Source organism: Panthera leo, chromosome A2 (genome assembly GCF_018350215.1).
Source record: "Panthera leo isolate Ple1 chromosome A2, P.leo_Ple1_pat1.1, whole genome shotgun sequence".
Classification (NCBI taxonomy): domain Eukaryota; kingdom Metazoa; phylum Chordata; class Mammalia; order Carnivora; family Felidae; genus Panthera; species Panthera leo.
This window is the reverse complement of record NC_056680.1, coordinates 78873081-78898215: the sequence shown is the minus strand read 5'-3', so window position 1 is coordinate 78898215 and position 25135 is coordinate 78873081. Positions and strand designations below refer to the sequence as shown.

At 42.1% G+C, this 25135-nt stretch overlaps 1 protein-coding gene and 1 long non-coding RNA gene across 2 annotated transcripts in view; one reads left to right on the top strand and one right to left on the bottom strand.

The window, feature by feature from the left end:
- Positions 1–25135, top strand: part of LHFPL3 (LHFPL tetraspan subfamily member 3) — a 582444-nt gene that overhangs the window by 417380 nt on the left and 139929 nt on the right. The window lies entirely within an intron of this gene.
- On the bottom strand, positions 10834–12663 carry LOC122206545. Its single transcript, XR_006196510.1, has 3 exons — positions 12185–12663; positions 11504–11838; positions 10834–11172 (listed from the first exon to the last, which is right to left on the bottom strand). It is a non-coding gene; the product is annotated as an uncharacterized LOC122206545 (long non-coding RNA).

Below are 25135 nucleotides of genomic sequence, written 5' to 3'. Positions count from 1 at the left end.
GAATCTAGAAGAGCTCTCCCTTGTCCCAGAGAAGGTGACAAGCCCAGAAGAGTCACATGAGCCAGCTCCATCTGTTGGCCTGATAGTTCTTCCCCACAGGCTGGCTATTTGGTGCCAATGTGTACAATGAACCAGATGTTCTCTGATGGTTCGGGTAGTAGAAATGCAATGGTTTGGGAGCTCTCTGGGAGCTTTGTTTCTAATTCACCCACACAGAAGAAAAGGAAAAAAAACCTTTCCTGCTCTCGGCAGGGGAGCCCAAAAGATCAGGTGTAGATCGATGAAGTTGTCTTAAAGTCCCCTTTTTTAGGAAAATCTTCTAAAACCATACGCAACTGGGTTTTTTTTCCTGTTTCTGGCTATTGTTATTCTTATGAATTTTTTAAAAATATTTATCCATTTTTCGAGAGAGAACACAAGCAGGGGAAGGGCAGAGAGAGAGGGAGAGAATCTCAAGCAGGCTCTGCATGGTCAGCACAGAGCCCAATGTGGGGCTCGAACTCATGAATCATGAGATGATGACCTGAGCTGAAACCAAGAGTCAGATGCTTAATCAACTGAGCCACCCAGGTGCCCCTCTTATGAATTTTTTTTAATTTGAGTACACTTGACACACAATGTCATGTTAGTTTCAGGTGTACAGCATAGTGATTTGACATGTCCATACATTATGCTATGCTCACCACAAGTGTAATGACTGTCACTGTATATGCCATTGACTATACCATTTCCTATATTCCCAATGCTGTGCCTTTTATGCCCATGACATTCATCCCATGACCGGAAGTGACTGTTTTGATGTTTTATTTTTGTTTTGTCAGCTTAATGGTAGACTTCATCACTCTTCAGATGTTGGGTGATAATGACCTGTTGGAGATATCTGTTGGGGATCAAGTTAAAGGAACGTTGAACGACAATCACAGAGTGAGGACATTTAGAGCCAGAAATCTGGTTCTGTACGATCATCTAGTGAGATTTGAAGAATTTACAAGTGCTTGGGTCCCACCCCAGAGATTCTAGTTCATTTGGCATGAGGTGGGTCCAGGTGTGAAAACTGCTTAGGAAGTTCTAACACGCAGCTGAGGTTAAGGACCAATGGGTTCACCCAACACCCGGCTTTTACAGTTAAAGAAGCAAGGCCCAGAAAGGGAAGGTAAAGTTTGAATTATTATCATTAGAAATCAGCAGGTAACCCAAGACAGTGATCCAGTCCCATTCTGTAATAGGCTAAATCATCATCTGATTTAGTTCCACTTCTGCCTGTTTTGGAGATAGAGCCCTCTTCTAGCCCTGAGAAATTGATTTGTGCCACCTACGAGCTCTGTGAACTTAGGCAAACCTCTAAGCCTCGGTGTCCCCACTGTAAAGACATTAATAGCAACTGCCTTGTAGAGATTTTGTGAAAATAAGATAATGCATGTAAACTGTCACAATCTCTGACACATGTCAACTGTGGTGGTTTTCAGAGCTTTGAGTTTACTTGACAAACATATATAGTGCGTATTCTATCCCATGTTCATGCAGTGAAAGCACGTGCCCTAACCACCTTTCCCTGCCCTTTGTTCCTGCAACTCGGTGTTGGCATAATCAAGGCCTTGTTAAGATCTAGAGATTGCTTCCTCCATGTGCCAAAATTTGAATTTTTCATCTGATAGCTTTGTGAATGCTTTTAATAAGACTGATGAGGATTAATCAGTGGGTTGGTTGGGGCTTTTGTTTTGTTTGTAACCTTCCTACATATGCCTCTATCTTGGGATGAGTTGGGTGGGGAGCTTATTCCCTAATATTTGCTGCCCAGAGAGCTCACACTGTAGAGCTGGCTGTATAAATTCAGTGACAGTCACAGTGAGAGCCCGTGGCTCCCTGATGGAAATGTCACTTGCTCCTTACAATGTTACCTATTTTCAACCTGGCTAAGAATTATTCCATGGCTACATTGCTGGACAGTTGAAGGACAAACCCAATGCCTTCAACATGTCTGTGAGAGGTGTTTTTCAGAAGTGATGGAGGGAAGGGATCCCACCCTGGCAGAAGAAGCAATAAAGACAATCCCCTGAATGTAGGAGAATGTGATCACTTTAGTTCTTTCACAGAGCTATGAATATTTAGTGCCACTGGGTTAGCAGGTCCCTGTGTTTGGGTCAGAACTCATCTTTATTTCCCTCATCATAAACATGGCAAATAATATCCACATATAAAACAAGCATAAGCAATAAAGTTTTTATTTGAAGTTAAAATAAATTGTGAGGGACTCTTTCCTCATTATTCAAAAACCCATTTCTCCCTGGCTGTGTCTCCTGCCCTCTGTGAGGTGACCCCTTCCGTCACCAGCTCATTCACACATATTAGGTAACACCTATAGCAAGCTTTACCATTGTTATTATAATTCAAATAATAATAATTCTCAGATAGTAGCTGTCAGACTTCAATGAGTACAATATTTACCTGGGATGCTTATTTTAAATTTTGTTTAATGTTTGTTTATTTTTGAGAGATAGAGAGACTGTGTGCAAGTGAGGGAGGGGCAGAAAGAGAGGGAGACAGAATCCAAAGGAGGCTCCGAGCTGTCCGCCCAGAGCCTGACCTGGGGCTCAAACTCACAAACTGTGAGATCATGACCTGAGTCAAAATCAGATGCTTAACCAACTGATCCACCCAGGTGCCCCTGGGATGCTTATTTTAAATGAAATGGAATTCTGGTATCTGGAATCTTTTATTAATTAACTTAAAAAAAAAAAACAACCCACAGTTTTAGGTTTATAGCAAAATTGAGAGAAAGTACAGAGTTCTCACATACCCTACCCCATACACACAGCCTCCCCTGCCAACAACATCCCACATCATTGTGGTCCATTTGTTACAATCGATGAACCAACATTGACACCAAAGTCCATAGTTTAGTGTTCACTCTTTGTGTTGTACACTCTCTGGGCTTTGACAGTTGGAATCTTTACTTTTAATAGATACATTCAAGTACATATGATGCAGTTGATATGAGGACCACACTTTAAGCAATGCTGCTCTAAGTCATTTATAATCCTACTAACACATATTATAATGCAATGAAACAGAGGCCAATGACCATAGCCAGACCAGCATCCTTGCTTTAGAGTCCCTTTTCATAAATATCCTGGCAATCTTCCATGTGTAAATAGGCTCTGTTCCAAAAGTTTACTTCTAGATTGGTGTTTTGGAACTCAGATCACATATTTTTTCACAGAAAGAATTGATGTACACAACAATCAAATTCTTGGACCTGCCCTTCAAAGCTTATTTCATTCACAGGTATGACTGAGGTTATTTTAACCATCACATTTTAAAAAGAAGCAAGGGAAATGTAAACCCATAAAGTTAATATTTTTTAAAAAATCTTTGAGGGGTGTCTGGGTGGTTCAGTTGGTTAAGCGTCCAACTCTTGATTTGAGCCCAGGTCTTGATCACACAGTTCGTGGGATTGAGCCCCATGTTGGGCTCTGTGTGGGTGTAGAGCCTGCTTAAGATTCTCTCTCTCCTCTGCCATCCCCCCATATGCATGTATAAGAGCTCTTTCTCAAGCGTGCTCTCTCTCAAAAAATTAAAATAAAAATAAAAGTCTTTGAGAACTGGACATGTGGTAGGATTTTCAAACAAAATTTCAAAGGCACAAACCAGAAGGCAAAAAATATGTACATTAATTGAATTATATCAAAATAGGACTACTGTTCATGAAGGACGACAAGGACAAAGACTAAGTGACAGATTGGGAGAAGTTGTCTGGAATGTTTCAAGCAGACAAGTATCTAGAATAAGCAAGGAAGTCCTCCAAATTAATAGGAAAAAAATTAAAATCATTTACAAAATGAGCAAAGATAATGAATAGACAGCTTGTAGAAGAGGAAACTCAAAAACAGAACTAGCATTTGAAGAATGTCCCAAATCATTGGTAATTAGAAAAATGTAAATTAAAACAGCAATGAGTTGTCAACTTACACCTTGTAGGCTCACGGAATTTAGACAAGATAACGGGGGGATTTGCCTCTGTGCATTGCTAGCAGGAGCGTAGACTGAATCAATTGTTCTAAAGAGCAGTCTAGTTCAATTGTTAAGCATATCCTGTGACCTAATAGTTATGCTCGGGGATTTATATCCAGGAATTTGTCACTAGAGCTTTAGGGACTGTGCATGAGGATGCTTACTAAACTATTATTCATGGTGGGGAGTTGCAGAAAATCTGAGTGATCGTTATAGAGGCTGAATAAATAATTTCAGGGGCACCTGGATGGCTCAGTCGGTTGAGTGTCCAACTCTTCATTTCAGCTCAGACCATGATCTCACAGTTTGTGGGGTTGAGCCCCATGTGGGGCTCTGCACTGGACAGGGAGCCTGCTTGGAATTCTCACTCTCTCTCCTTCTGCCCTCTTCCTCTGCTTGCATGAACACTTTCTCTCTCTAAAATAAGAAAGAAAAATTTTAAATAATTTGGGGTGAGTGAAAACCTTACTATTATGTGGCAGGTCAGAGACAACAGATTAGATTGAACACATGGCAACATGGGTGGATCTTAAAAACAGGATGCCTGGTGAAAAAAAAGGGAACAGAATAAGATAGGTAATAAATTATCATTAATGTAGGTTAAAATTAGTGCAAACCAAACAACCATCTGCATTGTGCAAAAACGTATTTGAATAAAAATGTATACGTTAGTGGCACCTGGCTGGTTCAGTTGGTAGAGCATGTGACTCCTGATCTCAAGTTTGTGAGTTCACGCCCCACACTGGGTGCAGAGCTTACTTTAAAAAAAAAAAAAAAGTTGGGTGCCTGGGTGGCTCGGTTAAGCATCTGACTTTGGCTCAGGTCATGATCTCATGGTTGGTAGGTTCGAGCCCCACATCGGGCTCTGTGCTGACAGCTCAGTGCCTGGAGCCTGCTTTGGATTCTGTGTCTCCCTCTCTCTGCCCCTCCCCCGCTCATGCTCACTCGCTCACTGGCTCTCTCTCTCTCTCTCCCTCCCTCCCCCCCCCCCCGCCCCTCCCTGCTGGCACTCTGTCTCTCTCTGTCTCTCAAAAATCAATAAACATTTAAAAAAATTTTTTTAAAAGACAATACATATTAATGGTTGCCTGTGGATGGGGAAGCAGAATGACAGTGGGAAATGGGGATGAGGAGATTTCACCGAGAAGAGGCAGTGGTGCAGAGGTAGAGAATGTGGGCTGCCAGGGTGATAATCTCAGCTCCACCACTTACTAGCTGTGGCTCTTGGGCAAATCATTGGATTCTCTTAAGCTTCTTCTGTGTAAAATGTAGATCATATTATCTATCTTACAGCAGGTCTACAAGATGTAATCCAAGTAATGTACTTAGCTCAGTGCTTAATATATATAGTGAGTACTCGATAAATGTTAGCAAGAATTATAGTAGAACTCCAGCCTTATTGCAAGGACTGATTGTGGGAACATAAAAAAATTAAGGGCAGGAAATACGGCTTGGGAGAGAAAGGAGATGGGAGAATTGAGGCAGGAGCAGGGTGGGCATGGTGACGTTTACGTTTTCCATCTTTCTCCCTGGGAACCGCACGGTTGGCATTAGTCTTCTCTCCTTTGCCCTGTTTCCTCCCCTGATTTTCTGTCCTTCTTTCCCAGAACCATGGAAGGTCCCACTTTTCCCCCCAGGTGCTAGGACAGATTAAGGTTAAGTGGGAAAGAAGCCCAAGGAGTAGAAAAGAGGAGGACCTGGGGTGTGGGGTGATGAGAAAGTGGGAACATGTCATTTGGTTACTGTTGTGTGTAAACCATCAGTGCCTTAAGACCATCACGTATTATTCCTGACAAGTCTGTGTGTTACCTGGTGGTCGGAGTATCTGGATTCGATATGTATGGGGTGTTTCTGCTCCACATGTCTCTCATCCTCTTCCTGGAACTAATAGGCTAGGATGTCCTTCCTGTAGTGATGACGGCGACACAGAGAAACCCAGCTCAACCACACACAGACTTCTGAAGCCTCTCCTGTGTCACATCTGCTGACATCCCAATGGTTAAAGTAAGTCATCCTGGGTGTGGAGTTATACCTCACCCACAGGAGGAAGACACAGCCAAATTATAAGACAGAGAGCAGAGAAGGGTGAAGAATTGGAGCCACTGATGCAATCCACATAGGGAGCCACATTATTGTGAGTGACGAGAGAGAGAACACAGCCTAGCTGGGAAAGCAGGAAAACTGAAAACTGTTCAGCTAGTGTAAAAAGTGGACCTGAGAACGTCTGTCTCAGTCACCAGGAGATACCCATCCACATTCTAGCAGAAGTAGTGACTAGCGTACTCTGACCCCAGGAAATACCCACACACATTCTGGCAGAAGCCCTAGTGACCAGTGTAGTATTCATTTTAATACAGTCAGTTAGTAGCTAAAGATGGATAGGTCTTACTATGGGCCAGGAAGTGGGAGGTGCGGGGTGGGGGTGGGGGTGGAGATCTGTCCTTAAAGAAGCAGACAAGTGGATCAACAGGGCTATTTGGGGATTTTTTTTTTTTTTTTTTGAGAGCATGTGCTCAAGCACTCTAGCAGGAGAGGGGCAGAGAGAGGGGAAGAGAGAGAATCTTGAGCAGCCCTGTGCTCAGCTCAAGCTGATGTAGAGCTCAATCTCACAATTGTGGGACCATGACCTGAGCCGAAATTAAGAGTCGGATGTTTAACCTACTGAGACTCCCAAGCGCCCTGGGATATTTTTAGAAAGGGAAAACTTCCCTGAATCCAGAGCAAAGGTAGAGATGTTTAAGAACTGAGGTTAAATTGCAAGTTTGTATAAAGTTTGTTCCTAACCTTTAAGTAACGGTATTTTGCCCTGATTGTGTGATAGACTTACTATCATAGCCTAATGTTATTGTTCATACTAATATCAACAGCTACCGTCTGGTGTATATAAAATCTCAATTTTTTTAACATTTTATTTATTTTTGAAAGACAGAGGGCAAGTGGGGGAGGGGCAGAGAGAGAGGGAGACACAGAATCCAAAGCAGGCTCCAGGCTCTGAGCTGTCAGCACAAAGTCCAATGCAGTGGTGTATATAAAATCTAAATACAAAACTATCAGTTTCTAATGAAACAGGATTATCCACAAGTTTCTTTTAAGAGAAAAATAAACCCTTGGTCCAAGAAATGTATATTCATACTACATTATAAACACAATAGTTTTACCTTTAAAGAAGCATTTATACCAAAGATAGATTCTAAAGACTTTTTGCTCTGTGTAGAATATCCCTTTCTCTGCTGTCAAAATTAAATTTAAATGTGCCTTAAAAAATAGGATGTTGCGGGGCACCTGGGTGGCTTGGTCGGTTAAGCGTCTGACTTCGGCTCAGGTCATGATCTCACGGTCCGTGAGTTCGAGCCCCGCGTCAGGCTCTGTGCTGACAGCTCAGAGCCTGGAGCCTGCTTCCGATTCTGTGTCTCCCTCTCTCTCTGACCCTCCCCCATTCATGCTCTGTCTCTCTCTGTCTCAAAAATAAATAAACGTTAAAAAAAAATTTTTTTTTTTTAAAAAAATAGGATGTTGTACCAAGTGCCTGGTGCCCCCTGCAAGCAAGAAAAAAAAGAAAGCGAAGAGCCCAATACATGAAAATCAATAAAATAATAGTCATGGATGTGTAGAGGGGTTATCATTTATTTCTATTTTAGTCCAAGCTGCAACGGGGACCGTGTTTCTCTCAGTTCTGCACTCTCAGTGCCTGGCATCAGCAGGTGCTCAATACTTATTTGAACTTAACTAGGAACTTTCTGCACCCCACTAAAATGAAAAATCTGAAATGAAAGAGTGATCAGATATTACACGAATTACATGTGCAATTTTACAGGCGTAGATTCGTTTGTCTGTACCGCCTCGCCCGCTGCACCTGTCATTGTTTGCTTTTCATGGGGAAATATCACCCAAACAAGCTATAAAACCGGCACACTTAATCTGTCCTAGGTACTCACACCGATGGCTTCTTCCTGTTATTAGAATGTTCTCTCAGTATCCTGTAAGAGTTGGGGGTCTTAAAATAAGACTAAACATGTAAAACCCAGAGTGCCAAGTTTCCTTAATCCTCCTGTCTTTTTCAAAGATTAGAGCAGGCTTATGTCGTCTTGAATAATTTAAGAGGTGCAAATACGAAATTGTCATTTGAAACATCTCAACTCAGGTAATTCCGTGAATGTTTCTCTCTGTAATATACTTGATTGACAGATGGTTTCCTGAGCTGATTTTTAAATGGAACCGAGGACAAGTAGACATCCGAGGGAATTGCCTTCCGTTGTCTTTTGTTAAGCAAGGGAGGATAGAGTGGGCTGATGCTCAAGAAACTCTCATCTCATGAAAACTGACGCTTTAAAAATGTCTGAAGGGTTAAGCGAGTGTCCAAATTCTGCCTGTAAGAAAACGTGGTGGGATGGGGGAGGGGTGATGTTAGAAGGGACGGGGCCACTCGGTGAACTTACCTTGGGCGTGGGCGTTATTAACAAGCCCAAGTTACTTGAGCTAGCTCTGTCTACACTTGCACTGTAGGCCAGCCTCTGCTTTGTGGTTCTCCTGTCCCCACTTTGGGAGAGTGTGCGTCTGCGGGGGGAGGGAGGCTCCACTGGCCTTTGAATGATGATCATTATAAAGAGTCTCATAATTTTGCAGTGACCTGCCTCCCAGGCTGTGTCACAAGGAATAGCTGATAAAAAAAATTTACGGAATCCTCTACAGCTACGAAATGCTGCACAGATGATAATGAGGAAAAATTTCACAGAGATCAGAAGTTTGGTAGCCAAGAAGCTAATGAGCAGGTTTTATCAGAAGGCTCTTCCCTCCTTCCCTGGGTCTGGCATGAGGACAGTGCAGGCCCCTGGGAGTGCCTAGACCAGCGCTGCACAACAGAAATGTCACGGGAAACACATATTTACATCTTCTTGTAGCCACATTTTTTTCCAGTGACAATAATACTGTGTTGCATACTTGAGGGGCGCCTGGGTGGCTCAGTTGGTTAAGCGTCTGACTTCAACTCAGGTCGTGATCTCACAGTCCATAGGTTCCAGTCCCACGTCCGGCTCTGTGCTGACAGCTCAGAGCCTAGAGCCCGTTTTGGATTCTGTGTCTCCCTCTCTCTCTGCCCCTCCCCTGCTCATTTGCTTGCTCACTCACTCTCAAAAATAAACATTAAAAAAAAAATTTAAAAAAATATTGTGTTGTTTACTTGAAATTTGCGAGGCTACGAATCTTGCCATTCGTAGCCACGTTTTAACTTTTTAAAAGGTGAAGTTCATTTTATTAATTTTATGACTATATTTATCTATCCGGACTTTCAATTTAACATGGAATCAATATAAAAAATTATACATTTTTATATTTTGGTTTTTTTCATACCAAGTCTTAAAAATCTAATGTATATTTTATACCTGCAGCTCATCGCAACTCAGATGAGCCACATGTCAAGTGCTCAGTGACCACACATGGCCAGTGGCTCCTGTAGAGGACAGCCCAGGCCTCAGCGGCAGACAGCCCACTTAATACAAGACATCTGACTTGCCCTGAGGAACGTCCATGTGAAAATCCTCTTAATTTTCCACAAATATTGATGAACCTTACTTGCTAGATTTCCCAGCAGGACCCCAGCTTCAGGCAGAGAAGTGGAAAAGCATCCTTGTTTTCTAAGCTACGGTACAAATAAGGAGTCAGGTCACTTCGTTTGCTCCACAGCAGGTCTGTGAGGAGAGGAAAACGGTCCTCATTTCGTAGAAGAGAACATCGAGATTCAGGGAGGCCAAGGACTTGCCAAGGTCACACAGCAAATGCTGGCAGTGTGGGGCAGGAACTCGGGCTTGGCTCTGAGCCCTAGCACTACCTACAACTCTGTCACATTCCCTCCCAGGCATCACGGGGTAGCAGGTGCCTTTCGAACCGTGAGCTTCCAAATCACCTGGAGGTCTTTTTAAAACATTGGTTGCCGGGCCCCACCCCCCCAAGTTTTAGATTCAGCAAGTCAGGGTGGGGCCTCCAAGTTCTTAGAAGATGCTGATGCTGCTGGTCTAGGAATGACACTTTCAGAACCTCTGTCGTGGAGACTGGATTTGATGCCGTTAACAGAGGTCTGTCTTAAACTAATAATGATGCTTCCCTGTCCTGCCAGAAACAAAACGTTGCTATTCCCTTAGACAGCTGAAGTTCACTACCACATACTACAGACAGGAATAGATCCCCTCATTCTGAACATTTTTATTCATTTATAATTAACCATTGAACATAAGTTCTTTGTTGCAAGTGGGGAAGCAAATACCTCTTCACTCAGTTCCTGCAGAGAAGAGGAAATTATACATGTGGATGTCTGATACCATGTAAACATTGGGTAGAGTCTTCCCTAAAGTACACACACTTCTAAGTCATCACTACTTCCTTTTGAAAAATTCATACAGTATCTTTCATTGAAGATGTAGTTACATTATCAAGTATTTTCCCAGTGGCATTTTTAGAAGGCAACTGATTATCACTGTGCATTTGCCACAGCTTAGAAAAATCCTATCTGAGGGGGCGCCTGGGTAGCTCAGTCAGTTAAGTGTCTGACTCTTGATTTCGGCACAGGTCATGTTCTCACGGTTCCTGGGCTCGAGCCCCTCGTTGGGCTCCGTGCTGGCAGCATGGAGCCTGCTTGGAATTCTCTATCTCCCTATCTCTGCCCCTCCTCTGTTCATGTGCACTCTCCTTCTCTCTCTCAAAATAAATAAGTAAACTTAAAGAAAATCCTATCTGCGTCTGGAATTTAACTTAACTCTATTTTAACCACCACTGCTGTGCTCAAAAAGCAAGAAATTAGTTACCTCTTTCCCCAACCTCTTGCTATGCTAAGTGGCTTAGGAGTTCTTTCAATCTTTCTAGCCATTGACCTCTAGCCCTTTCCATTCTTGCAACAGAGGACCTTTTCCATACCTCTCGTTTATTTTTAATGACTTTTAAGCCCTCTCTTCCACCCCAGCTCCCCAACCCTGCCATATCGCCTTCTGTGTATCATGGGGTCCATCATTTTCACAAGACGACAGCAGTCCCGGGCGTGCTGATTGAACAGGACCAGGTCACAGTGATACCCATGCTGAGAATGGAAGAGTTCCCTTCACTAGAAGCTGCATCTGAAATCTGAGTAACGTCTGTGGGTTCCAAACAGCAAAGGGCAGCAGGCCGTATTTCCTCCTGTCATCAGATGGGAAGTAGATGAAAGGGAGGCAGCATGGGGCAGGTAGGCTGGAAGGGCCATGAGGTCTCTCCACTTTACTTACAAATGCTTTAATTTAAGCCTGTTTCCTTATCTGAATATAGAGTGACTGGGTTTTTAGTTTTAAATTTAGCATAGTTCACCCTTCCAGCACTGGGAGCTTTTAAGGAGAAAAAAGGGTGGGGTGTTGGTGTATCTGAATAAGTGAAAAAGAGTAAACATTCTAATACCCCCAATATCACAAAGACATACTATGATCAAAAACATTAGGAGGAAGGGCCACTGGTTCGGTCATGTCACCGAAAATACCTGCAGTTTCTCAAAGCTTTCCCCCCACCATTTCCCCCGTGACCGCTGGGCTCTGCTCTGTGCTTGGGTGCTGGTTCCAGGACAACTGGAGCAAAGAAGGTAGATTTGGGAAAGGCTGGGGTATAGTTCATAAATGCAGGATGCCTTCATTGGATTTGGGTCAGAAGCAAGTAGAAGTGCCTTAGAGTGAATTTTCTCAAATAAATAGCCTACTAGGATTGTCATTGAACTGCATCTTCTCCCAAGCATGGACTTCATCCTTCAACCATTCCCGGGAGGAAGAGACATAGAATTCCATACTGCAGTCCTTTCCTTTAGGAAACAGCGGTTTGTTTCTAGAATATCACAAGGAAGAAGGTTAATAGATTTTGCCAGGCACCACCAAAAGATTTTCTAACCTAGCCATCTTTCCTTGCTATAGTTCAGTGCTTCTCAAGCTCTCCTGTGCCTGTGAGTCAACTAGGGATCTTGTTAAAACACAGATTCTGGTTCTGAAGAAACTTCAGATGATGCCATTGCATCACACTTGGAGTAGCAAGAACCTAGAAGGCTCTATTTTATTTATGAAAACACTGCCTGGCATAACAGGGTTAATATCCAGGACCTGAGAGTAGATCATTCACTGGAGCAGGAGGGGAAGAGAAGAAACACAGGTAACAAGGGGGGAAAGTAAGCGCCCACCTACAAGTGTCCAGAGAAAGGCAGATGGAACTTGGCATCCAGAGAGTAACATGACAAACAGCAGGTGGTGGTATCTAGGCAAGCAGTGGTGGTCCAGGATATGAAGATCATTGAAAGGGTAACGTATGCAGTGAGGAATCTCAAAAATATCAGATATCTGTGCAAGCAGGCAGCTGAGTCACAGATATCTGGCCATAGAACTAAATACGGAAGAGGAGACAAAGGGTTGAGGGAGAAGAGGGAGAGGGTGATACAGGTCTCAGCAAGATCAAGAAGATGGTGGGGAATTGAGACATAGAGTCAAGTCAAGGACCTCAAGACAAGGATCCATTTACCAAAAGCATAGCTTCAAAAACGTGGTTCAGCCTACAGGTATAAAGACTCTTTCCTAAAGAAGCTAGTATGTAATATGCAGGGTCTGTGTGCCAGAAACTGTTGCAAAGGGCTTTGTATTATCTCCTGTAAGTCTCACAAATATCTATGGCAGGCATCAATACTCCATTTTGGACAAGTATCTGAGGTTTAAAGGGATTCTATACTTTGCCTAAGGTCCCTTACTAATAATTGGTTAACCAGACAACTCACATTCTATGCTCTTTGTGACCTCGTGCTGGCCTCCCAACACACTGATGAGGTAACCTGATGCTAACCTTGCATTCCTGCAGTCTTCCCCGATCCAAGGAAGGAAGTGGGCCTTCAGTGTGGTGGGTGGTCTGACTAAAGATGGAAGAAGGAGGAAAGGGTGAGGTGCCAGGCGCTGGGGAACATCGTGAAGACGTGCTGTTTACTAAGACCACAATCCACGGATGTGATTATGCCAAGAATAGTCTCTTTGTTAACACTTCTGCGGTTATCTAATTTCCCATAGGAAGTACCTTAGGTTAAGCTCAGGGCTTGTCAACAATAATTCAGCACAAAAAGTAACACTATACGGCCCCGGTGTCCCAACCTTAGCCAGACCTTGTCCTTATTTCTCTATGTTGGTCTCTGAAGTGGCCATCCCTGAACATCTCATTGAAAGGAATCTATGGCTCCACTGCAGCATATTCAAGACGTCAGTCACGTGAGTGTGTTGATGAGCACTCTTCAGCTGAAATGAACAGAAATTGACTGGACCTACTTTGAGAAGAAAGAAGGCAAAGTAGATATGGGGGGCATATACAGATTCACTCACTGGATCACGTTTTATCCCATGCATGGTTTGCTCCACATGCTGGAACAGTAGAAACTGCATTGCTCTGACGCCTTAGAGCACAATCCTGCACATCACCTGGCTTCCACCAAGCAGAGTTTACCTCCAAAGCTGCAGTTGTGCCCCACAGAGGGGATGTGTGTTGGTGGAGGGTGAGAGTGGTAGCAGTTATCTCTGTGGTCAGGTCTTGGCTTCACAGGTGTCAAGAATCTTCCTGCCGTGGATCTTAGCAGTTTGGTTGTAAAGCCAGTGGCTATGGGAACAATTTCTTTCCCAGCTTTTGGGAAGCGTAGTAACTCCCTCCATAGGCCACTTCTGTGAGGTTGTTTGGGGGAGTTGTCTTGAAAGCTTAGCCTAAAGCCTGTCTCCTTTCTAGCGATGTTGTAAATGACCAATTCCCACATTAAATCCCTCTCTACTTAAACTGCTAGAATGGATTCCCTTATCTGCAACTGAGCCTTGACTAATCCAGAAGGAATTTACAATAAGGGTATTTGGGGATGTCACCTAGAAATGGAATAGTAAAGAAATCAGGGAGTAGTCTTTTGCTGTCTATGTGTGTATCTCTCTCTCACCTACTTCATCCTTCCTTCTCAGTACACCTATTTCCTCTACTAATCATCCCTTCACACAAGGCATGTTGAGTTCTCCTGCTCTGACATCCTTGTTCAGAAATAACGGACGGTCCTTTAATTCTAATCCCAAATTCCCAAGGGAGAAAAACTGAGTGGCATAGTTTAGATATCTACCACCAGTTCATTTGGCTATTGTTTCAGTTTCAAAACCCTATGAAGCTTTTTGGTAGTTCAATAAATCACATTTACAATGAAGACAACTGGGTCTTATGTGTCTTGCCCCAAATCACACGACAGTTAAGCAGAAGACTCAGGATTTACACCCCTGTCTCCTGACCTCAAATTTGATGCTCATTCCACTGTACCATCACTGCCTCTCTAGTGTTCATAATTATATCTCTGGAGCATTTAACAATTTACAGTGTGTTTTTATATCCCCTAACTCATCTGATACTTCCAACAGTCCCATTATTGTTGTTATCCCCATTTTATACACAAGAAAATTGATGCTACAGACATTAGGTGACTTGTCATCCATTTCATGAAAGCTAGTGCCAAGACTGATCCCTCCATCTTCTGGTTCTCAGAGGAATTCATGTTGGAATGGGGCTCAGTCTCAGAGGATATCGGATCTGATACTTCAAAGCCATTTCTTATAACGGGTTGTAAGACAAGCAACCAGAAGATGACACTTTGGTTTTTGTTTGTTCTGTTTTTGATGAGGTGACTGGTGGAAATTCTGTGGGTCCCCAAATCCGATAAACCTAAATAAATGGCAACTTTAAGGGAAGGACTCAGCTACCTAAAAGGAAGAGTCTCCCCCACTTCCTCCTCAGCACAACAGGAAACGTAATGACCTTAGTTGGTTCCTGAGGAGTTGATGAACCTCAAAAGAATTTTCAGATTCTCTTCACAGCTTAAAGATCAGCATGGACTCCGGAGTGCTGTTGAGCTCAGTATTTGGCCAAAGACCTTGCTATAGTGTCTTGCTGTACTTCAAAGAGATACCTAGATGACCTTGCAGTTTTAATACACCTAGCAAAGTATCTCTATTGTCAAGGGACAGGATTAGCATGAAGGACTCATCCTTGCTTCTTGCCGTCACTTTGAGAAGTAGGTTTTTTTTTAACCTAACTTTTGCAAAGAAAGACATTTCCCAAGAGAAATTACAAAGGCACTTCCCGCACCATCTTTAATAGTTACTGAGCTGCTGTCATGCACAAAGTGCAATGGAGGGCATGCAAAAGACCAAATACTTCTAGGTTTTTGCAGACTGCTCCATTATTTCTTCCATGATGCCCTTGTGCCTGCAGAGCAGAGCCCCATGATAGAAAGCTCAATTATTGTAATTCTCTCTCAACAGAGCTTTCAGCAGGCATTTCCACTCCTACTGTTTATGTGCAATGCAGATGTTTGATTACTTTGTGGCACCATCATGGAAGTCTAGGCTCCAGTCTCTTGTACAGAAATCCTGCCCTTCGTCTGGAAAAGTTCTGGCAGCCCCTTCACGGTCACCATCAGGCTCAATCCAACCCACTTCACTTCTGACCAATACCAAAGAACTGTTTTAAAACTCCAGCATGTTCTTCCCTGTTTTGTAGTCAGCTGTCGTAGTTCTCTAAATCCTGCTCTGTGGCCTGCTTCAGTCTCTTTTCTGCTAGATCATCGTTGGATAACAAAATTCTTTGTTCCTGAACTGGCAAAGAAATCCATAACGATTATCTGGAATGACCCTAAAATAATTTCTGTGAATGGTAAAGCTGAGCTCTGTTGTTATCCTGGTTTTCTAGAGAACAAAAGAAACTTAGGAGATATGGGAGACAGTCTGAAGCCTGAGGAGTGGGATGATCCAAAGCTAAGCTGTATTTCCTTGGGAGTCTGAATGCTACAGGACCAAAGCTTTGGCAGAGGTCAATATGAGAGTGCCCTTTGTCAAGGCCCTGAATTTAGAAAGCTCAACAGTTAGGGGCATGAACCAATAACAAGAAGAGAGTCTTTCACTTGGCTCTCTTGTGATCTTTGCTGATTTTCTCCATCTTGTTCATTTTATTTTTATTTTTTATTTTTTTACTGTTTATTTTTGAGAGAGAGAGACAGAGTGTGAGCATGGGAGGGGCAGAGAGAGAGGAAGACACAGATTCTGAAGCAGGCTCCAGGCTCTGCTCTGGGCTGTCAGCACAGAGCCCGATATGGGGGTTGAACTCACAAACTGCGAGATGACCTGAGACGAAGTTGGACGCTTAACCAACTGAGTGACCCAGACACCCCCATCTTGCTCATTTTATGATGACTCTAATTTTAAAAACTAAAGTGCTTAAATGGGCCAAGAAAACTATAGTTGGTCTTCTCTTTAGGATTCCATCTAACTGTCAAGTCCACAAAAGAGTTGGGGAAAAGGATCCGGAGTCTTTCTCTCCTTCCTCATCTGTGAGGCAGCCCCTGAAAAAAAAACCTCTGGGATTCCTTGATACATGATTTGAAAATCACCACCATACTTCCACACTTGTGTATGATCCTGTAATTCTGGGCCCCTCAGATGCGTGTCAGAAGTTTGACATAAGAGAAGGAGAAAGAGAGCAAACATTCCTTCTTTCATTCCTCAATTTCCCACTCCGAATTTTTCCTCCTAATTTCCTTCTTAATTTTTCTCCTCTGTCACTCTGCCAATCTATGACAAAGTTCAAACTGTGGGCTCAAAAAGCCATACCAAATGTCCCAGAAAAATCATACTCAAAACACATAGAATCATGTTTTGGGAAGGAAAACCCACTTCAGGGGTTTCCAGTCGATATCTCTGAATGGCACCAAATCCAAAGTGGCTTAGTCTTGGTTTGCATACCAAGTTTATACTTTTAGTTGTCATTATTATTTGTATTTAGCAGAGCTTATAATCATGGGAAGCATTTTAATTGCTTGTCTTTATCTTAAGAAACTTGCATTTTCTTTTTTAAAAGTTAAAAACAAGGGCACCTGGGTGGCTCATTCAGTTAAGTGTCTGACTCTTGGTTTCAGCTGAGGGTATGATCTCCTAGTTCATGAGTTGGGCCCTGCATGGGGCTCTGCAAAGCTCAGAGCCTGCTTGAGATTCTCTGTCTCCTCCTCTCTCTGCCCCTCCCCTCCCACTCACTCACACAATCTCTCTTTCTCTCAAAATAAATACTTTTTAAAAAGTTAAAAATAAAAATAAACTGAATGTCTCAAAATTGTGAATGATGAAGTTATAATCAAAACCAATGCCAAACCAATTAAAAAAAGATTAAAGATCAGATGGAATAAGCTGGTTGATATTTGTCAACATAACCATCATGTACAGGCCCTGCAGTCTTCTAGTTTAGTGTCCCCAGCAAGGAGACTCGTAGTGATCCGAGGGATACTGTCAGGCCTAGAGCAGCTGGGGGTTAGCTGGAGCTGAGACAGGCTATTTGGCCCAGCAGTTAGGGAATGAGCTCTGGAAGGTGGAGTCTGAATGCTGGAGGAGCTGTAAACCCAGAGGTGCCTCTGACAGATGGCTTCCACCCTGGAGAGGACCTAGAGAGAGGTCTGAAAATTCAGATAATCCCCAGAGGGACAGGATTAACAGAATCACCCAGTTTCTGGTCCAATGAGGGATGTGGAAGCTGATCTGATTCTCTCCAGCTGGTGTATACGCAGTCTCTTGTAAAGTTTGCATTTAGGCACCCCCAAAATGGGTGTTGGGTGCTGTGTACACTTTTCCTTCCTAAGGTGTCCTTAGCTTACTTTGTTATGCCATGTTGCATTTCTAAGCTTCTTCCATTGAGCCCCTCAAAGTACTAACCTTAATTAAACCAACCTTGCAGCTTCCACATGAGGCAGGAAGTGAGTTTGTTGACAAAAATCATGGAAGTCAAGTGGATTGGCCAAAGCATATTATGGGGATAGTAAAAGTATATTATAAATCCATGGGTTGGCTTGAGAATAAAAACCCAGAGTTCAGTCACTTCTGACTCCCTCTGGTGACAATCATAGTCTCCATATTTGGGGTCTTTCCCCACTTGTAAGATAATTTTTATTTATATTATCTGCATATGACATAACTTTTAAGGAAACGGTAAAGCAAAGCAGAGAGATAGAACAGGGGGTTTTATCTCTGCCTCAGAGCAAATACTCTAACCTCTCATCCCTACCACATGGCATCCCCAGTTTTCTCATCCCTAAATCTCTGAGATAAGGACCGTTTCAGGAAAGAAAAAGCAACTACTGACAACTTCTGCATCAGCCTCCAAGCGAAGCAGGAAAGACTGAAGACATCCAAACACTCTTGTGATTCTTTCCTTGAAAAGAAAAAAAAAAGACAGAAACATTGTCTTTTTCTTCCTTCCTCATACTGGAAATATCTCAGTTCTCTAGTATTGATCTTCATGTTCTAGATATTTTTTAAGTACAGCAGCCTGCTGAGTTGGTGAAGGGAATCTGAGAATTTGCTAAGAACACTTTTCTTGGCTCAGTGAGACAAAGCTGGCCCCACAGGGCAACATCTCACTGGCCTTTTGTGAACTGACTTCACACTCCTATCTCTGGGGACTGAAGACCACTCAGTGTTGTCTTTTCTGTTTTTAAGTTTATTGATTTATTGAGAGAGAGAGAGAGAGAGAGAGAGAGAGAGAGAATCCCAAGCAAGCTCTGCATTCCCAACGTGTAGCCCATTGTGGGACCAATCCCACGAACTGTGAGATCATGGCCTGAGCCAAAGTCAAGAGCCAGACACTTTAACTGCCTGAGCCACCCAGGTGCCCCGGTGCTGTCATTTTTATTAGTGAAATCAGCAGAGTTGGGCTTGAACCTACTCCTTCACCCACAGTCACCAGGTACATGTGTGACTAAATGGTATGAGATGGCAGTGCAGGGAACTAAGGTCTCTTAGTGTCCCTTTTATTTTTTTAATGTTTATTTATTTTTGAGAGAGAGAGCGAGACAGAGAGCATGGGAGGGGCAGAGATAGGGAGACAGAGGATCCAAAGCAGGCTTCGTGCTGATAGCAGAAAACCTGACGTGGGGCTCAAACTCACCACCCATGAGATCATGACCTGAGCCGAAGTCGGACGCTGAACCAACTGAGCCACCCAGGTGCCCCAGCCTTTGTTATCTTTAGATGGTACCCTTCCCAGAAGCAGAGTCCCTGTTAATTAGCCAACTGGTTGCATTACTTATATGACTGACAGTTTTCAGATAATGAGAAACAGGCCCGGTGAACAAAGCCCCTGGTGTAAAAAAAAGATGAGTTTGACTTTTATTTCCAGGAACAGAACTGTATTCCCAGCATCGCCCCCTTTTAGAAGAGGGTTTGGTGCTACCTTCTATCAAACGGAAATAGCCCTCTCTCCATCTAGGCTATTCTGTTACTCTCTTGCATTACTCCACAATCCTTCCTACAAATGTGAAAACACTCAGGTCCTCCTCTTTCACACCACACCCGCGTGCACACACAGCCAGCCACAGTACTGCACGAGTGAAGTGGAAAGGGATGCTCAGACAAAACTTCTCTGAACACCAGCTTTGGCTTCCTGGAAGAACCTTCCATCAGATTAAAGACAAATGCTATTCAGTAGTTAATCGAGAAACTAGATTGCCCTCAGACTTTCAAAAAGCAAATAGAAGTATGGATATCATTTTAAACATCCCAGGAGTTTCTCGTGAAATGCTTCCTTTCTCCATTGAAACAGTGAATACTACAGGGGACAAGTTGCCTTCTGGCTTTATGTCATGTCTAAAAGCCAAGCTGAAGAGTATCCAGCTCTTCAAGTTTGGAAAGAAAAGCCTTCACACAGCTTCTCTTACTATCTTTAAGGAGGCAACAGGAAGAATGGTCTTTGAAAGCAGAGAGACATGTTTTAACAAAATATTAATGTTTGTTTCCCTTTGCCTTTGTAAGTATAAGGCAATCTCCACAAAACATCTTAGAGCCCATGGGGGGCCTGGTGGCTCAGTTGGTTGAGTGTCTCTCAATTTCAGCTCAGGTCATGATCCCAGGCTCATGACATTGAGCCCTGCATCAGGCTTCACAGTTAGCATGGAGCCTACTTAAGATTCTCTCTCTCTTTCTCTCCCCCCCACCCCGCCTCAGTCTCTCTCTCTTTCCTTCAGCCCCTCTCCCCAGCTCATGCTCTCTAATAAAAAAAAAATTAAAAACTAAAACATCCTATGTGGAGAAACGAGAACCCTCTTGCACTGTTGGTGGGAATGCAAACTGGTGCAGCTGCTCTGGAAAACAGTGTGGAGATTTCTCAAAAAATTAAAAATAGAACTACCCTACGACCCAGCAATAAAACTACTAGGAATTTATCCAAAGGATACAGGAGTGCTGATTCATAGGAGCACCTGTACCCCAATGTGTATAGCAACACTTTCAACAATAGCCAAATCATGGAAAGAACCCAGATGTTCATCAACTGACAAATAGATAAAGAGGATGTGGTTTATATATACAATGGAATACTACTTGGCAATGAGAACGAATGAAATCCTGCCATTTGCAGCAACGTGGTTGGAACTGGAGGGTATTATACTAAGTGAAATTGGAGAAAGGCAGATATCATATGTTTTCACTTCTATGTGGAACTTGAGAAACTTAACAGAAGATCATGGGGGAAGGGGAAAAAAAATAGTTTCAAACAGAGAGGGAGGCAAACCATAGGAGACTCTTAAATACAGACAAACTGAGGGTTGATGGGAGTGGGGGGCAGGGGAGAGGGGAAAATGGGTGCTGGGCATTGAGGAGGGCACTTGTTGGGATGAGCACTGGGTATTATATGTAAGCGATGAATCACGGGAATCTACCCCCACAATCAAGAGTACACTGTATACACTGTATGTTAGCCAACTTGACAATGAATTATATTTTAAAAATAAAAATTAAAAAAAAACACCCTAAAGCCCATATACTCAAGATTAGGATTGTTAAAAAAGGTTTAAAAATATTTGATTGAGCCATAGGATATTGCTGACAGTCAACCGTCTGACCAAAAATACAATTTCCTACAGTTCAACCTAAGAGAAGAAACATTAACAATTTACTTTTGACATACAAAATAAATTTTGCACTAAGAAGATAGCTTAAAAGCAACACAACCTCAACAGAGAAAGGATGTGCTAAGTTTGTTTATTTGACTTATCAAAGGCCAAGTAATAGGGTTTCCTTCCATCTACCTTTAAGGCCCAGTCAGAAAGCTGGAGTCATCCTCGTATGAGACATTCTAGAACCTCACCACACTGTAAGATATATGAGGGGAGAAATGAATCACCAGGGGACAGTATGGTTTCCTCAGGAGACAAAGAAGTAGATCTTTCTCCTTCTAAAATACTGTGAGGAGGATGAATTAGATAACTCCAAACAGAAGACAAATAGCGAAAAATAAAAATAGCTAATAAGGAACTAAAAATTCTGAGAATCTAAGAGACTGAACCTCACTTTGAGTTGGGGTCCAGGAAGTAAAGAAGTGGAACCACAAACAGACGCGTTCTATGAAACGTAGCTGAGTTACGTGACTACTTGTGGTCTTGATGTAGAAGAGAGAAAGGATTGGGGAAGTAGACCAGTAACGCTTCCATTTATGTAGAAGAGCCTTTCTCTGGGAATATTCAAGTAATTTTCCATGTGCACATAAATGCTAGACTCAATAATACTTGCTTATCGAACTTCGTAACTGTCTCAGGAGAGTGGAAGGGCGCAGACCATAATGGCACAGGGTGTAATCCAGCCATGTGGGACCCCTCCGGAATGGCAAATCTCTGGCACACACGTGGCAGTTCTCCCTTCCCACACCATTACAGACACTATTTACTGATCCTGCCCAGACGTTTCTACCTGAGCCAGAAGGAAGCCTCAGGGTCCTTCTCAACACAGACTCCGGCAGCCACTACCAAGTAATCCAAAGTAGAGCCAGAAATGAAGCTTCTTTTCCCTTCCTGTGTTCCTCTTCTGTGTCTTTGTTAACACCACTATCTCCTCCCATATGGTGACTCCTCACCCTGACAACCTGCTTCACCTAGCTCCCACCTTCTTCCATTAGAATGTAAATTCTTAAAGTGCTGGCCTCTTCTTTCTGTTTGTTTATGAATGCTGAAGACCCTTGGATAGTGCTTGGTACAGGGGTGGAGCCCCACAAGATATTGATGGAATGACTCTGCTTGGTCACACTCATTTCAGGGGCAGCTCACACATGACCTCTGTAACAAGCCCTTCTCAGTCCTTCCAGCCTGAAGCCACCCCTTTCTCCTCTTAATTCACAGAGCCACACAGGATGAGTAACTTCTTGACCAAACTTACCACATTTGGCCTGTAGCCCCTCAATCAATGGTTATTTAATTGAATTACGAGAAGAACAGAGACCTGACCAAATAATTAAAATAATGGCACTTCTCAGGTATATGGTACTTGCACATTTTCAGATACGTATTTCATTTTATTCAACCCTATGAGTTGAATAGGACAGGAATTATCTCCTGTGGGAACACAGGCACAGAGGTGGTTTTCTCATGATTTGTTCATCTCAGAGGTAGCACCTGTCTGCTCAGTGCTGTTTCCACAAGGATGCTGCCATTTTTTGTATCATTTGCATGAGTGAGTCTATATCCACACTCTCCATTTCTACACTTTTGCAAATATATACTAGTTATATAGTTGCAGTTAGGATACATTTTGAGTATTTAGCTAGATTTTTAAAAAGAAAATGAATTTTTTAGCCTAATGAATATTGATATTTTAGCTCTGTTTTATAGTTCCTAATTCATACTGCTCATAACCCTGAGTAATTTGCTTATTCTCCTTTTCTTACTCTCTAAAGAAAAGAGGAGACTTTGTATTCCCCTCCCCCAGGCTCAGAATTTACCCTTAGTTTTATTTATTAATTCAGATGTAATTGACACATAACACTGAATTCGTTTCAGGCATACAGCGTAATGATTTGGTATTTGTACATATTGCAAAATGATCACCAGAGTGAGTCTAGTTAATATCCACCACCATTCATAGGTACAAAAATTTTTTTTCTTATGATGACAACTTTTGAGATCTGTTCTCTTAACAACTTTCAAATATGCCATATGGTATTATTAGCTAAAGTCATCGTGCTATACATTAAATCCCATGACTTATTTTATAACTGGAAATTTGTATTCCAGGGGCCCCTGCAACTATTTCCCTCACCTCCTACCCCCTCCCAATTACCATTCTGTTTTCTGTATCTATGAGCTTGTGTTTTTGTTTTGTTGTAGATTCCCTATGCAAGTGATGTCACACAGTATTTGTCTTTCTCTGTCTGACCTATTTCACTCAGCGTAATGCCCTCAAGGTCCATTCATACTGTCACAAATGGCAAGATTTCGTTCTTTTTATGGCTAAATAATGTTCCCTTGTATACATAGACCACATCTTTTTTATCCATTTATCCATCAGTAGATACGTCTCTTGTTTCCATGTCTTGGCTATTAGGTGATGCTGCAATGACATGGGAGTGCATTTATCTTTTTGAATTAGTGTTTTCATTTTCTTTGTATAAACACCCACAGGTGGAATTACTGGATGATATGGTATTTCTCTTTTTTAATTGTTTGAGCAACTTCTCTACTGTTTTTCCATAGGGCACCAATTTATGTTCCCACCAACAGTGCACAATGGTTCCTTTTTCTCCACATCTCATCAACATTTGTTATTTCTTGTCTCTTTGATAAAAGCCCTTCTAACCAGTGTAAGGTGGTATTTCATTTGGGTTTGGTTTTTGCATTTTCCTGATGACTAGTGATGTTGAGCATCTTTTCTCGTGTCTGTTGGCCCTCTGTATGTCTATGCATAGCCCATTTTTTGATCAGATTGTTTTTTTGCTATTGAGTTTTATGAGCTCTTTATGTATTTTGGATATTAAGCCCTTATCTGTGATTTGTAAGTATGTTCTCCTATTCGGTAGGTTGCCATCTCATTTTGTTGATGGTTTCCTTTGCTGTGCAGAAGCTTTTTAGTTTGATGTAGTCCCATTTGTTTAGTTTTACTTTTTTGCCTTTGCTTTTGATGTCCAATCCAAAAAAACCATCACCAAGATTGATGTCAAGGAGCTTACCTCCTATGTTTTCTTTCAGGAGTTCTACAGTTTCAGGTCTTACATTCAAGTCTTTAATTCATTGTGAGTTAATTTTTGTGTATGGTGTAAGATAGCGGTCCAATTTCATGGACCGTTGTCCTGTTTTCCCAGCACCATTTATTGAAGAAACTGTCCTTTCCCCATTTTATATTCTTAGCTAAACTGTCATAAATGATTTGACCATATCTTCATGGGTTTATTTCTGGACTCTATTTTGTTCCATTGATCTATGTGTCTGTTTTTATGCCAGTACCATATTGTTTTGATTACTCTAGCTTTACAATATGGTTTGAAGTAGGGAGCATGATGCTTCCAGCTTTGTTCTTCTTTCTCAAGATTGCTTTGGCTATCCAGTGTCTTCTGTGGTTCCATATAAATTTTAGGGTTGTTTGTTCTATTTCTGTGAAAAATGCCATTGAAGTTTTGATAGAGATTGGATTGAATCTGTAGATTGCTTTGGATAGTGTGGAAATTTAAAAAATATTCTTCCAATTCCACTTATTTGTGTCTTTTTCAATTTCTTTTATTAATGTCTTAGAGTTTTCAGTGTACAAGTTTCTCGCCCCCTTGGTTAAATTTATCCCTTGGTATTTTATTCTTTCTGATGCAAATGTAAATGGGATTGTTTTCTTAATTTCTCTTTCTGATACTTCATTATTAATGAATAGAAATCAACAGAATTTGTACATTGATTTTCTCTCCTGCAACTTTACCAAATTCATTTTTTACTTCCAACAGTTTTTTGATGCAGTCTTTAGGGTTTTCTATATATAATGTCATGTCATCTGCAAATAGTGACAGTTTTACTTCTCCCTTTCCAATTTATATGTGTTTTAGTTCTTTTTCTTGACTAGTTGCTCTGGCTAGGACTTCTAATACTATGTTGAATAAAGGTGAGGATAGTGGACAGCCTTGTCTTCTACCTGATCTTAGAGGAAAAGCTTTCAGCTTTTCACTGTTGAGTATGATGTTACCTGGGGCTTGTCATGTATGTCCTCCTGTACTCTCTTTGTTGAGAGTTTTTATCATAAACAGATGTTGAATTTTGTCATATGCTTTTTCTGCATCTATTGAGATGACCATGCGATCTTAT